Source organism: Mirounga leonina, unplaced genomic scaffold (assembly GCF_011800145.1).
Source record: "Mirounga leonina isolate KUSES-001 unplaced genomic scaffold, KU_Mleo_1.0 Mir_151, whole genome shotgun sequence".
In the NCBI taxonomy this organism is placed as follows: Eukaryota; Metazoa; Chordata; class Mammalia; order Carnivora; family Phocidae; genus Mirounga; species Mirounga leonina.
In genome coordinates this window covers 8,584,802-8,599,978 of record NW_023270377.1, presented here as the reverse complement: position 1 = coordinate 8,599,978, position 15,177 = coordinate 8,584,802, and the positions used below count along the sequence as shown (strand labels likewise).

At 36.1% G+C, this 15,177-nt stretch overlaps 1 protein-coding gene across 1 annotated transcript in view; it reads left to right on the top strand.

Moving 5' to 3' along the window:
* Positions 1 to 15,177, top strand: part of LOC118012628 (nuclear body protein SP140-like protein) — a 96,491-nt gene that overhangs the window by 15,554 nt on the left and 65,760 nt on the right. The window lies entirely within an intron of this gene.

Genomic DNA, 15,177 nt, shown 5'->3' with positions numbered 1-15,177 from the left:
GTGAGCACAGAGCCCTACTCAAGGCTCAATCCCACTACCCTGAGATCATGACCTGAGCCAAAATCAAGAGTCGGATGCTTAGCCAACTGAGCCACCCAGGAGCCTCCAGAGCATGTATTTTTTGATCATTTTTTGAATATGTGAAGAGTCAAAAACTAGAGGTGAAATGTTTTTCAACATCCATAAAACATTTGTTCCATTATCTGTTTCTTGATTTTTGCTTTGATATGGTTATGAATACCCTTATTTTTTGTTTTGTTTACATTTGAATACCATAATTTGCCTATCTTTGATTTTAACAGGTTTTGTGTCACTTTGTCTTTTTTGTGTCTCTTCTTGGATTCCATTTTTCATCTGTGCCTTTCAATATCATCTATCTTTTTTTGCATTTCCATTTAATATTTTAAATAATATATTTTCATATGTGTATTTTTTCTTTTAACTTTTTTTTTAAAGATTTATTTATTTATTTATTTGACAGAGAGACAGTGAGAGAGGGAACACAAGCAGGGGGAGTGGGAGAGGGAGAAGAAGGCCTCCCGCAGAGCAGGGAGCCCAATGTGGGGCTCGATCCCAGCACCCTGGGATCATGACCTGAGCCAAAGGCAGACGCTCAACAACTGAGCCACCCACGCACCCCTCTGTTTTAACTTTTAGAACTCCTCTCCTATTGTTTTCCTTGTTTTTTCTTTCAAAAAAATGCAAGCTATGTTTTCTTTTTATTCTATTTTATAGCATTTCATAGGGTTTTATAGAGTCTGATTTCAGTAAACCTGTGATTTCTAGAATAATTTTCTGCATATAGACCCTGTACATATTTTGTTAGATTAATACCTAAGTATTTCACATTTTTTGTGCTATTGTAAATGATAATGTTTTATTTTATTTCAAATTCTAATTTTTCAATGCTGGTATATACAAAATCAATAGATCATTGTATATTAACCTTGTGTCCAATGACCTTGCTATAGTTACCTATTCAAGGAGATTTTTTTTTTTTTTTTGGTAATTATTTGAGATTTTCTACATAGACAATTATTTAATTTGCAAATAAAAACAATTTTATTTCTTCCTTCCCAAATTCTAATGTTAATTTTTTTTGATTTTTTTTTTTTCACTAACTGCCTTCTAGTAAGATGTTGAATAGGAGTAGTAAAAGGGACATCTTTGCCATGTTCCTGATCTTAGGGGAAACTGTACAGTTCTCTGCAGTATAACATTAGCTATAGGGTTTTTTGAAAATGTTCGTCCTCAAGTTGAAGAAGTTCCTCTCTATTTTTAGTTTGCTGAGAGTTTTTACATGAATGGGTGTTGGATTTTGTCAAGTGACTTTTCTGCATCAATTGATATCATTCAGATTTTCTTCTTTAGCCTGCTGACATGGTAGATTACACTGATTGATTTTGAATATTGAATGAAGACTTGCATATATAGAATACATTCCACTTGATCATGATGTATAATTTTTTTACATTGTTGGATGAGATTTGCTAATATTTTCTTGAAGACTTTTGTATATATATTCTGAGAGATATTGGTCTATAGTTTGTCTTTATCTGCTTTTGATATTATGATAATGCTGGGCTCATAGAAGGAATTAAGAAGTGTTCCCTCTATTTTCTGGACAAGACTGTGGCAAATTGGCATCATTTCTTCCTTAATGTTTTGTAGGATTACACAGTGAAAACACCTGAACCTAGTACTTACCTTTTTCGAAGTTATTAATTACTGACTCAGTTTTTTAAAAAGTAGATATAGGCCTATTCAAATTACCTGTCTCTCTTTGTGTGAGTTTTGCAGGTTTGTGGTTTTCTAGGATTTTGTTCATTTTATTTAACTTATCAAATTTGTGGAAATACATTTATTTATAGTATTCCTTTGTTGTCCTTTTAATATCAATGGAATCAGTTGTATGATTCTACTTTCATTTTGATATTGGTAATTTGTGTCTTTTCTCTCTCTTTTTTTTCTTGGTTAGCCTGGGTAGAAGGTTATCAATTTTATAGATCTTTTCTAAGAACCAGCTTTAGGTTCTGTGGAGTTTTCTCTTTTATTTCCTATTTTCAATTTCATTGATTTCTGCTCTAATTTTTGTTTTCTTACTTCTACTTCTTTAGGCTTAAATTGTTCTTCCTTGTCCAGTTTCCTAAGTGGAGAAACATAGATTACTGATTTTAGATCTTTCTTCTTTTCTAATGTATGCATTTAATGGAATGCATTTCTCTCTGATTCCTGCTTTTTCTGCATCCCACTTTTTTTTTCTTTTCGGAGAAAGAAAGAGACAGAGAGTGTGGGCACACACACATAAGCAAGCGGGGTCGGGGAAGGGGCACAGAGAGAGAGAATCTTAAGCAGGCTCCACACCCAGCACAGAGTCTTGATGCAGGGCTCAATCCCACAACCCTGAGATCATGACCGGAGCTGAAATCAAGTCAGATGCTTAACTGACTGAGCCACCCAGGTGCCCCTGCATCCCACAAATTTTGATAAGTTGTATGCTCATTTTTATTTAGTTCAAAATATTTCTAAATTTTTCTTGAGACCTCTTCTTTGACCCAGGCATTATTTAGAAGTGTATTTTTAAATCTCCAAATACTGGGCATTTTCTACCTCTTTCTGTTATTGATTTGTAGTTTAATTCCTGTGTTGTCTGAGAACATACTTTTTATGATTTCTAGTCTTTTAAATTTGTTAAGATGTGTTTTATGGCCTATAGCGTGGTCTACTTTAGTGAGGGTTGGTATTCCATGTAATCTTGAGGAATATGTGTATCCTGCTGTTGTTGGATGGAATATTTCAAAAATGTCAAATAGATCAAGTTGATTGATAGGGATGTTCAGGTCTACTACATTCTTATTGCTTCTCTACCTGCTTGATCTATTAATTACTAAAAAAGGGCTTTTCATGTATCCAACTGCAGTAACAGATTCATCTATTTCTATTACTGTTTATCAACTTTTACCTTACATAATATGATGCTGTGTGTTCACGAAGATATATGTTATGGATTGTTATGTCTTCTTGGAAAAATTACCCCTTTATCATACAAAATGCCCTCTTTCTCCTTGATAATTTTTCTTGTTCTGAAGTTTTTTTGTGTGGAAATAATGTAGCTACTCCATCTTTTTTGTTTGTTTGTTTTGTTAGTGTTAGCATGGTACCTCTTTCTCCATTCTTAACCTGAGTCTTTATATTTATGGGTTTTTTCTTGGTGACAGTATGTGGTGGGTCTTGTTTTTGTAGTTACTTTGTCAATCTCTGCTTTTTTTTCTTTTTCCAAGTTTTTATTTAAATTCCAGATAGTTAACATACCGTGTTTCAGGTGTAGAATTTAGTGATTCATCACTTACATACAATCACAATAAGTTCTCTCCTTAATACGCATCACCTATTTAACCCATCCCTCTGCCCACCTCCCCTCTGGTAATCATCAGTTTGTTCTCTATAGTTAAGAGTCTGTTTCTTGGTTTTCCTCTCTTTTTTTCTCTCCCTATGTTCATTTGTTTTCTTTCTTAAATTCCACATATGAGTGAAATCATATGGTATTTGTTTTTCTCTGACTGACTTATTTTGCTTAGCATAATACTCCATCCATATCGTTTGAAATGACAAGATTTCATTCTTTTTTAATGGCTGAGTAATATTTCATTGCATGTATGTGTATATGCATATATTACATCTTCTTTATCCATTCATCAGTTGATGGGCATTTGGGTTCTTTCCATAATTTGACTATTGTTGATAATGCTGCTATAAACATCAGGGTGAATGTATCCCTTTGAAATAGTATTTTTGTATTCTTTAGCTAAATACTTAGTAGTGCAATTGCGGATTGTAGGGTAGTTCTATTTTTAACTTTTTGAGGAACCCCCATACTATTTTCCAGAGTGGATGCACGAGTCTGCATTCCAACCAATAGTGCAAGAGGGTTCCCCTTGCTCCACATCCTGGCCAACACCTGTTGTTTTCTGTGTTGTTAATTTTAGCCATTCTGACTGCTGTGAAGTGATATCTCACTGTAGTTTTGATTTTTATTTCCCTGATGATGAGTGATGTTGAACATCTTTTCATGTGTCTGTTGGCCTTCTTGGGAAAATGTCTATTCATATCTTCTGCCCATTTTTTAACACGATTATTTTTTTGGGGGGTGTTGAATTTTAAAAGTTCACTATAGATTTGGATACCAACCCTTTATCAGATACATCGTTGGCAAATATATTTTGATGAAGTCCAAATAGCTTATTTTTGCTTTTGTTTCCCTTGCCTCAGGAGACATATTTAGTAAGAAGTTGTCATGGCTAATGTCAAACAGGTTACTGCCTGTGTTCTCCTCTAGGATTTTAATGGTTTTCTGTCTCACATTTAGGTTTTTAATCCATTTTGAATTTATTTTTGTGTATGGTGTAAGTGAGTGGTCCAGTTTCATTCTTTTGCATGTTGCTATCCAGTTTTCCCACCACCATTTGTTGAAGGGACTCTTTTTCCCATTGGATATTCTTTTCTGCCTTGTCGAAGATTAATTGACCATATAGTTGTGGGTTCATTTCTGGGTTTTCTATTCTGTTCTATTGATCTATATGTCTGTTTTTGTGTCAGTACCATACTGTCTTGATCACTACAGCTTTGTAATACAACTTGAAGTCCGGAATTGTGATGCCTCAGTTTTCAGGGAACCCTCTTTTTCAACATTACTTTGGCTATTCAGAGTCTTTTGTAGTTCCATACAAATTTTAGGATTGTTTGTTCTAGCTCTGTGAAAAATGCTGTTTGTATTTTGATAGGGATTGCACTAAATGTATAGATTGCTTTGGGTAATATAGACTATTTTAACATTTGTTCTTCCAATCTGTGAGCATGCAATGTTTTTCCATTTCTTTGTGTCCTCTTCAATTTCTTTCATCAGTGTTTTATAGTTTTCAGAGTACAGATCTTTTACCTCTTTGGTTAGGTTTATCCGTAGGTATCTTATTGTTTTTGGTGCAATAGTAAATGGGCCTGATTCTCTGATTTCTCTTTCCACTGCTTCATTATTGGTGTAGAAAAATATAACAGATTTCTGTATGTTGATTTTGTATCCTGTGAGTTTACAGAATTTGTGTATCAATTCTAGCAAATTTTTGGTGGAGTCTTTTGGGTTTTCTATATAGAGTATCATGTCATCTGCAAATAGTGAAAGTTTAACTTCTTCCTTGCTGATTTGGATGCCTTTTATTTCTTTTTGTTGTCTGATTGCTGTGGCTAAGACTTGCAGTACTATGTTAAGTAACAGTGGTTAGAGTAGACATCCCTGTCTTGTTCCTGATTATAGAAGGAAAGCTCTCTTTTTCCCCACTGAGGATGATACTAGCTGTAGGTTTTTTGTATATGGCCTTTATTATATCGAGGTATGTTCCTTCCAACCCTACTTTGCTGAGGGTTTTTATTATGAATGGATGTTGTACTTTGTCAAATGCCTTTTCTGCATCTATTGAAAGGATCATATGTTTTTTACCCTTTCTTTTATTAATGTGGTGTATCACATTGACTGATTTGCAAATATTGAACCACCCTTGCAGCCCAGTAATAAATCTCACTTGGTTGTGGTGAATGATTCTTTTAATGTACTGTTGGATTTGATTTGCTAGTATTTTATTGAGAATTTTTGCATCCGTGTTCATCAGGGATATTGGCCTGTAGTTCTCTCTTTTAATGGAGTCTTTGAATTTGGGGTCAGGGTGATGCTGGTCTCATAGAATGAATTTGGAAGTTTTCCTTCCATTTCTATTTTTTGTAATAGTTTGAGAAGAATAGGTATTAACTCTTCTCTAAATGTTTAGTAGAATTCACCTGTGAAGCCATCTGGCCCTGAACTTTTGTTGGTTGGGAGATTTTTTTATTACTGATTCAATTTCTTTGTTAGTAATCAATCTGTTCAAGTTTTCTATTTCTTCCTGTTTCAGTTTTGGTAGTTTATGTTCCTAGGAATTTACCAATTTCTTCCAAATTGCCCTATTTGTTGGTATATAGTTTTTCATAATATTCTCTTACAATTGTTTACATTTCTGTGGTGCTGGTTGTTATTTTGCCTCTCTTTTTTGTGATTTTATTTATTTGTGTCCTTTCTATTTTCTTTTTGATAAGTATGGTTAAGACTTTATTAATTTTATTAATTTTTTGAAAGAATCAGCTCCTGGTTTCATTGATCTGTTCTATTGTTTTTTTAGCTTCTGTATCATTTATTTCTGCTCTAATCTTTATTATTTCCCTTCTACTGCTGGTCATAGGCTTTGTTTGTTGTTCTTTTTCAAGCTCCTTTAGGTTTAAGGTTAGGTTGTTTATTTGAGATTTTTCTTGCTTCTTGAGGCAGGCCTGTATTGCTATATACTTCGCTCTTATGACTGCTTTGGCTGCATCCAAAGATTTTGGACTGTAGTGCTTTCATTTTCATTTGTTTCCATGTATTTTTTTTTTTTTTGAGAGAGAGAGAGACTGCCCATGAGCATGGGGGGGGTGGGGCAGAGGGAGAAGGGGAGAGAATCTTATGCAGGCCCCATGCCTAGCACAGAGCCCAACTCGGGGCTAATCTCATGACCCTCAGATCATGACCTGAGAGTTGGATACCCAACCTGAGTCACCCAGAAGCCCCTTTGTCTTTGTCTTTTCCATGTATTTTTAAATTTCTTCTTTGATATCCTGGTTGACTCATTCATTGTTTAGTAGCATGTTGTTTAACTTCCATGTATTTGTAGTCTTTCCAAATTTTTTCTTGTAGTTGACTTCGTTTCATAGCATTGTGGTCAGAAAATATGCACGGTATTATCTCAATCTTCTTGTACTTGTTGAGGCCTAATTTGTGAGCTAGTTTGTGATCTATTCTGGAGAATGTCCCATGTGCATTTGAAAAGAATGTGTTTTCTTCTGCTTTAGGATGGAATGTTCTGAATATATGTGTTAAGTCCATCTGGTCCAGTGGTCATTCAAAGTCATTCTTTCCTTGTTGATTTTCTGCTTAGATGATTTGTCCATTGATGTAAGTGGGGTGTTCAAGTAAGTCCCCTACTATTATTGTATTATTATAAATGAGTTCCTTTATGTTTGTTATTAATTGTTTTATATATTTGGGTGCTCCCATGTTGGTGGCATAAATATTTACAATTGTTAGATCTTCTTATTGGATGGTCCCCTTTATTATGATATAGTGTCCTTCACCTCTTGTTACAGTCTTTGGTTTAAAATCTAGTTTGTCTGATTAAGTATTGCTACTCTGGCTTTCTTTTGACATCCATTTGCATGAGAAATGTTTCTCCATCTCCTCACTCTCAATCTGCAGGTGACTTTAGGTCTAACATTAATCCCTTGTAGGCAGCATATAGATGGGTCTTGTTTTTCTAATCCATTCTGATACCCTATGTCTTTTGATTAGAGAGTTTAGTCCATTTACATTCAGAGTAATTATTGATAGATATGCATTTAGTGCCATTTTATTATTTGTTCTGTTGTTTTTGGAGATTTTCTGTTCCATTTTTGTCTTTTCACTTTAGGTCTTTCCTTTCTACTCAGAGTCCCCTTTAACATTTCTTGCAGGGCCAGTTTAGTGGTCATGAACTCCTTTGGGGTTTTTGGCTGAGAAACTCTTTATCTCTCCTTCTATTCTGAATGATAGCCTTGCTGGATAGATTATCTTTGGCTGCAGATTTTCCCCATTCAGCACATTGAATATATCATGCCACTCTCTTCTGGCTTGCCAAATTTCTGTTGAGAGATCTGCAGCTAACCTTATGGGTCTTCCCTTGTAAGTTAGGGATTTCTTTTGTCTTGATGCTTTTAGGATTTTTTCTTTATTACTATATTTTGCAAATTTAATTACAATATGTCTTGGTGTTGGCCTGCTTTTGTTGATTTTGATGGGAGTTCTCTGTGCCTCTTGGATTTGGATGTCTTGTTTCCTTCCCCAGATTAGGGAAGTTTTCAGCTATTATTTCCTCAAATAAATTTTCTGCACCCTTCTCTCTCTCTTCTTCTGGGACTCCTATGATAAGAATGTTATCATGCTTTATGGAGTCACTGAGTTCCCTAAGTCTATTCTCGTCTTCTGTAATTATTCTTCCTCTCTTTTGTTCAGCTTCATTATTTTCCATTATTTTATCTTCTATATCACTTATTTGTTCCTCTGCTTCTTCCATCATGGTCATTGCATCCAGTTTGTTTCAAATCTCAGTTGTTATATTTTTAGTTTCTGACTTGATTGTTTTTTAACTCTTTCATCTCTGCAGTAAGGGCCTCCCTGAAGTCTTCCATTCTCTTAAGCCCAGTGAGTATCCTTATGGTTATTTCTTTAAATTCTCCCTCAAGTGTATTACTTATATCTGTTTCAATTAGATCTCTGGCTGTGACCTGTCATTGTTTCATTTGGGATGAATTCCTCCATCTTGGCATTTTATCTAAGTCTCTGTCTTATTCTCTGTGTTAGAAAAACCCATTATGTTTCCTGCTCCTGAGAGTAATGGCTTTATGAAGAAAAGGTCATACAGTGTCCAGTACCTGGTGTTTCAGGGAGTGTGTCTGGTGTGTGCTATGTGCACTCTGCTGTTGTGTTTTGGCTGCTCTATCCTTCAGGTTAGTCATCTTCAGAGGCTCTCCTTGTCTACACTGGGCAGTGTTTGGTCCTTGGTCAGATTGTGGTAAGTTTTAACTAGGTGTGCTCAGGTCTGCTTGTTAAATGAAACCTGATGCTACTTGCACTAGAACAGAACAATCTGGTAAGGAGACATGGTATGGGCAGGGGTTTCTGCTGGTCTCCTAGGGAAGAGGCTCATTGTGCTGGGACTGAGGCGAACTTGACCAAGAAGGGCAGTATTGGCAGAGCACAGGGATGTGGGACTTGGTGTAAGCAGGTCAGGCAGCCAGTGTCAGTGCTGTGCTGTTTACTGCAGGTGGTTCTGTGTTTATGCTGAGGGGTGGGTGAGGGAAATGGTACCAGCCAGCTGCTTTGTCCCCAGAGAGGGATCTCCATTCTTGCTGCTCTCAGGAAAGCACTCCTAGAAGAGTGAATAATCTCCCCCTGTGCATCCCAGGCATTTTTCAGATAGCTGTTTTCATGCTGTCTGCCTCTGGGTTGCTTGCCTGCCTTTTCTCCTGCAGCAGCAGAGTGCCCTCCAAGCTCTATCCCAGCCAAACCTGCTGACTTTTAAAACTCCAAACTTGGGGCACCTGGGTGGCTCATTGGTAAGGCGACTGATTCTGGATTTCAGCTCAGGTCATGATTTGGAGGTCGTGAGATTGAGTCCTGTGTCAGGCTCTGTGCTTGGCATGGAGTTTGCTTGGGATCCTCTCCCTCTCCCTCTACCCCTCCCCCTGCTTGCACTTGCTGTCTATTCTGCTCTAAAAAAATAAATAAATAACATTTTTTAAACTCAAAACTTTAGGGATGTGCTGTGGTGGGAGCCTATGCTGGTCTTCTGAGGGAGGGTCTCACTGTGCTGGGACTGAGGGAGATCTAACTGAAAAGGGCAGTCATGCCAGAGTGCAGGCATTGGGACTTGGAGCAAGCAGGCTAGACTGACCTTGTTGGGACTGAGCTGCCCTAGTCAGGTGGCTCTGTGCTTAGGCTGAGGGGTGGGGGACAGAAATGGTGCTCACTGGCAACTTTGTCCCTGGAGAGGCACTTCTGTGAATGCTACCTCTCAGGGACGTGCTCCAAGAAGGGTGAATAATCTCCCCACTGCCTGCCCAGGTGACCCTCATGTTGCACCATCTGTCCCAGGGTTGTTTCCCTGCCTTCCCTCCAGGAGCAAGGCAGCACCCTCAGGGCTCTATCTCACCACGCCCAACAGCCTTTAAAACTCCAGTCTTCAAGCCCCGCTGGTTGTAAGAACTCATGGAAATCAACCCTTCTCATTTTCCCAGCCAGTGGCTTTGGGGAAGTGTTCTCCTTGTGTGTATCCCTGTGTTCTCTCTCTCTCTCAACTTTCTCCGCAACCAGGGCTCCCTCCTCTCCACAGCACCCATGATCTGTATCTGTGTCTCTCCTAAACCATGTCTCCACACTTCCTACCTTCCTCAGTGTGGACTCTACTCTCCCTGTAGTTGTGCAGTTTGTTCTGTCAGTCCTCAGGTTGATTTCTTGGGTATTCAGAATGATTTGATAATTATCTAGTTGTGTTCGAGGGACAAGATGAACCTGGGGTCCTCCTACTGTGCCGCCATCTTAGTTCCCCCACAGACAATCTCTGCTTTTAATATTTAGTATTAAAATATTAGTATTTAGACCATTCACACTGAATGTAATTATTTATATACTGTATTAATATCTACCATGTTTGTTATTCTTCCTTATTCCTTGCATTTGCTTTGTTTCTTTTTCTTTCTCTTTTTCTGCCTTGTCTGGTTTTAAGTTAGCATTTTATATGATCCCATCTTGTCTCTTCTATTAACATATCAGTTGTAGTTCTTTTCAAATGTTTTTAGTGGTTGCCTAGAGATTTCAGTATACACTTTATACCGTTCCATCTGTAGCACAGATACCTTGTAACAGAGTATTCCCAATTCCTTCTTCCCATCCCTTATGATATTACTGTCATTCATTGCACTCATCTGTACCTTGTAATCATCATTTGTTCCAATCAGAGAATGTCCTTGAGCTGCTGCTTGACTGCCATCTTGGGTTTCTTTTTAATATTTCTGGGATTAGATCCACTGGTTTCTAATTTTCACATCTTCCTCAATATTGGATTACATGCCTCTTTTTCTGAATCCAACACATTGAATTTTTTTAAAGATTTATTTATTTTAAAGAGAGAGAGTGAGTGTGGGGAGGCAGAGAGAAGAGCAGAGGGAGAAGGAGAAAGACAATCTCAAGCAGGCTCCATACCCAGCGCAGAGCCCAATGCAGGGCTCTGTCTCATGGCCCTGAGATCATGAACTGAGGCAAAATGAAGAGTCAGACACTTAACTGACTGAGCCACCCAGGCACCTCCCTATTAAATGTTTTTAAGAGTGGGTGTGTGTTGCTCAGTATCAGACATCTATTTATTAGATAAATAAACTAGAACCATACTAGGTGACTTAGTTTTAAAACTTTTTATATACATAAAGGAAATAAAGAAAATTGTAGGAAAAACACTCAAGATGGATATTTGTAAAGTAAAATTTCTGAGCCTTACATATCTGAAGTTGTCTTGATTAGCACTGAGTATTGAAGAGCTGGCTTTACAGTCACTGTTACTGATGAGATGTCACTCTCAAGTTATTCTTGCTGTCATTCCTCCATAGTTGACCAGTTTCTTGATTCTTACTGGAGTTTTAAGTTTTTCTCTTTGTTTTTTAGGTGTTGTCATTTCATAACGAGGTGCTTTGGTTTATGTCTTTTTGAATTCATCTTTCTAAGTACCCTTTAAAAAAAATTCATGTCCTTCTACTCCGTGGTATCTTTTTAAGTAATTCTCTTAACATATTCCTCCTCTGCAATTTCCTTGCACAGCTTTCTTGACTCCAATTAGGTGGCTATTAGACCACCTAAATTTATCTTAATGCTCTTATATTTTCTTTCAAATCTACTTTTTTTTCCCTTTTAATCTCTTACTTTTCTGGGAAACTTCTTCAACTTTATTTTACAACCATTTTAGTAAATTTTAGTAAATTTCAAAAAATCAATATAAAAATTACGTAAGACCATAATCACTTTCTTTCTTTGTATCCTGGGGTACAGTGTGTATTCTCAAATATCTCTAAAAAATATTAGAGGTTTTGAAAGTTTCTCATTTCCTACAATATCTCTGTTTCTCCTAAGATAACTTTTTTTTCTTTTTGTATGTTGTTCTTTCTGATATTTGAGAATTTTTTCAAAACTCTGCTGACCTGTGGTTATCTGTTCCTACTTAAGAGAAGGCTCTGGAAATCAACTGATGTGATTCACTAAATTAAAGAATAAAGAAGGAAAATCATATAAATATCTCAGCAGATGCACTTGATAATATTCAACATCTGTCCATGAGAAAACTCTCAGCAAACTAGGAATAGACAGTAACTTCTTCAGTCTCATTAAAAATACACACACACACATACACAGTGCATACAGCAAACATCATACTTAATGGTGATACTAAGTGCTTTTTTTCTAAGATTGGAAACAAGACAAGGATGTCCACTCTCACTACTTTTCTTCAACATTGTGTCTAAACTCTTAATCAGTACAATAAGAAAGAAAAAGAAATAATTGTTGGGGAAAAAAGTAAAGGAGTTTACTTGCTGGTGACATGATTATTTATTTTCTATAAAATCCAAAAAAAATCTACAAATACATTACTGGAATACAAGAATTTAGCAGGGTTATAAATACATGGTTAATATTTTCAAAAACCAGTTTTATTCCCATCCAATTATAACAAGCAATTTAAAAAACAATACCATTTAAAGCAATACCAGCTTAAAAGGCAACACCATTTCTAGTTAGGAATAAGTTTAATGAAAGATGTGTATGACTTCTTTTTTTTTTTAATTTAATTTAGTTAACACATAGTGTATTATTAGTATCAGGGGTAGAATTTAGTGATTCATCAGTTGCATATAACATCCAGTGCTCATTACATCAAGTGCCCTCCTGAATGTCCATCACCCAATTACCCCATCCCCCCACCGACCTTCCCTCCAGCAACCCTCAGTTTGTTCCCTATAGTTAAGAGTCTCCTATGGTTTGCCTCCCTCTCTGTTTTAATCTTAGTTTATTTTTCCTTCCCTTCCCCTATGTTCGTCGTTTTGTTTCTTAAATTCCCCAGTCTAGATGTGTATGACTTCTTTACTGAAAACACTTCTAGAAGGAAAACTAAATAAATGAAGAACTATACAATGTTAACAGATTGGAGCTCAATATTGTTAAGATATCATTTGTAACCAAATTTATCTGAAGGTTCAATGCAAACTGTATAAAAATCCAAAAGGCTTTTCTTGTAGAAATTGACAAATAGATTTTAAGAGACATATGGAATACCAAAAGACCTAGAAAAGCCAAGACAATTTTTCCCTAACTGACTTCAAGACTTTCTATAAACTATAGTGTGCAAGCCAATTTGCTATCAGCATAAGGATAGACAAATAGATCAGTGGTACAGAATAGAAAATCTATAAATAGACCCATGCTTACATTACAAATTGCTTTTTGAATATTTTCATTACCTTGTGGTAGGCAAAGATTTCTTAGTACATTAAAGTTGTTATTAAAGTTATAAACCACAGAAGAAAAGAATTGATGGATTTGGCTTCCTCAAAATTAAAAATTTCTCCTCATCAAAACACATGGTTAAGCAAACCACAGATTGGAAGAAAATGTTTGTGATACATAAATTAAACAAAAACACTTCTTTCCATAAAAAAAACAAACTGCTACACATCAGTAAGTAGTAAAAGACAACCAAACAATATAAATGGGTCAAAAACTTGAACAGACACTTTACAAAAGATGCATGAATTGCCAATAAGCATATGAAAACATGCTCAATATCATTAGTCATTAAAGAAATGCAAATTAAAACTATATGAGATCCCACATCGTACTCATGAGAATTGCTAAAATTAGAAAAACTATCTCTAATAGACTTTGAAAAACAGTTTGGCAGATTCTAAACTGGCTAAACATACTCACGCAATGATCCACTCCTAATTACCCAAGAGAAATGAAAACATCATGCCATAAAAAGACATGTACAAGAACAACAGGTTTATATCATACAAGTCCCAAACTGGAATCAATCTAAATGTCCATCCCAGGAAAATGAATAAGCAGATTGCGGTAGGTCCACACAATGGAATACCTTCAACTACAAAAAGGAACAAACTTCCATTCATCCAACAGCTTGGATGATGAGCAAATGCCAGGCACAAAGCATACATGATGTATTACTCCATGTATGTGAAACCCAGTAAGAGGCAAAATTCACACATGGTGACAGAAAGGTCAGCAATGTTTGCCTTTGAGAGGCTGCCTGGCTCTAGGTGGTCAGCTTGTAGGGTGAGGGGTTAGAGGTGCACCTTTCTGTTCTCCATTTAAAAAATAACATATAAGTTTTCAGCACCATGTCTCACTTGTGATCTCTACTGCCTCTTCAGGGTTCTTCAGGGCATACTGGTGTTTTTCTGACCTCTGGAAGCATCCTCCACCTACAACAGCAATTAGCACTCTTCTGACCACTTTTGTCATATAGATTTTGGTTGAAATTTCTCTTGTGCTCATTGCCCCGCCATTCTCTTTGTCACTGTGAATCCAATTTCTTTATTATCGTTTTAGCAGGGCTTTTAATGAAAGAGAAGACAAATGCTTCTTTTCAATCTGCAATCTTTGACCTGGAACATTTCTTTTGCAGGAATTTGACACAATAATTTGACGTTATTATTCCCTGAGGCATACTAAGTACTTGGGAAGTGGCAATAATTCTCTTCTGGTTTGACAAAGAAAGCTTCTAAGTCTTCATAATACAAGATGTTGATTAAAACATTATTATCAGAGCAATAAAATGATCAACTAAAAATTGGAATTATAGACTCAGGTTTAAAATTACTTTCACAGGAAACATCAGTGATTTCTGAAATTCAGATGCCTGAAAAGATTCACTATATATAACAATAACACAGACAGATTTATATTAACACAAAGTAGGACCAGATGTCCCAGGAAAAATGTTTGATATTCTTGTGAAATTATCAATTTATACTGTTTCATGTCACTATTAACCACATCTTATCCTTTATAAATTAACTTTATAATGTGGGATGGCATTTCTCTTAACAGCTATAGGGGGAGAGCTGGTTTTTAGCTTTCTGATATTTTTTTTCTCTTAGTTGTGAAGTATTTTCAAGGTTAGACTTCTATCCCATTGCTTTCCTTTTTCCAAAACTGCTTTATTGGAGTATAGTTTATTCCATTGCTTTTCATTCCTCTGTTCACTCCATCTCAATTTTGTTTAAATTTAAATTTTTTTAATTACAAAAATACTTCAGATATGTGAAGGTATCTTTACAATGGCTTTGATCCAGACAGACTGGAATAGACTTTTTCAGTCCCACATTTAAGTCTTTCTTAACCTCCGTGCTTTCTTCAGCATATCTTTGCTTATTATTTCAATTCCATTTTTTCTGTCTCTGCTCAGCACTATTTACTTTATATATGTTAGTTTTTCCCAGCTTATTCTTCATATATAAATCTTACAG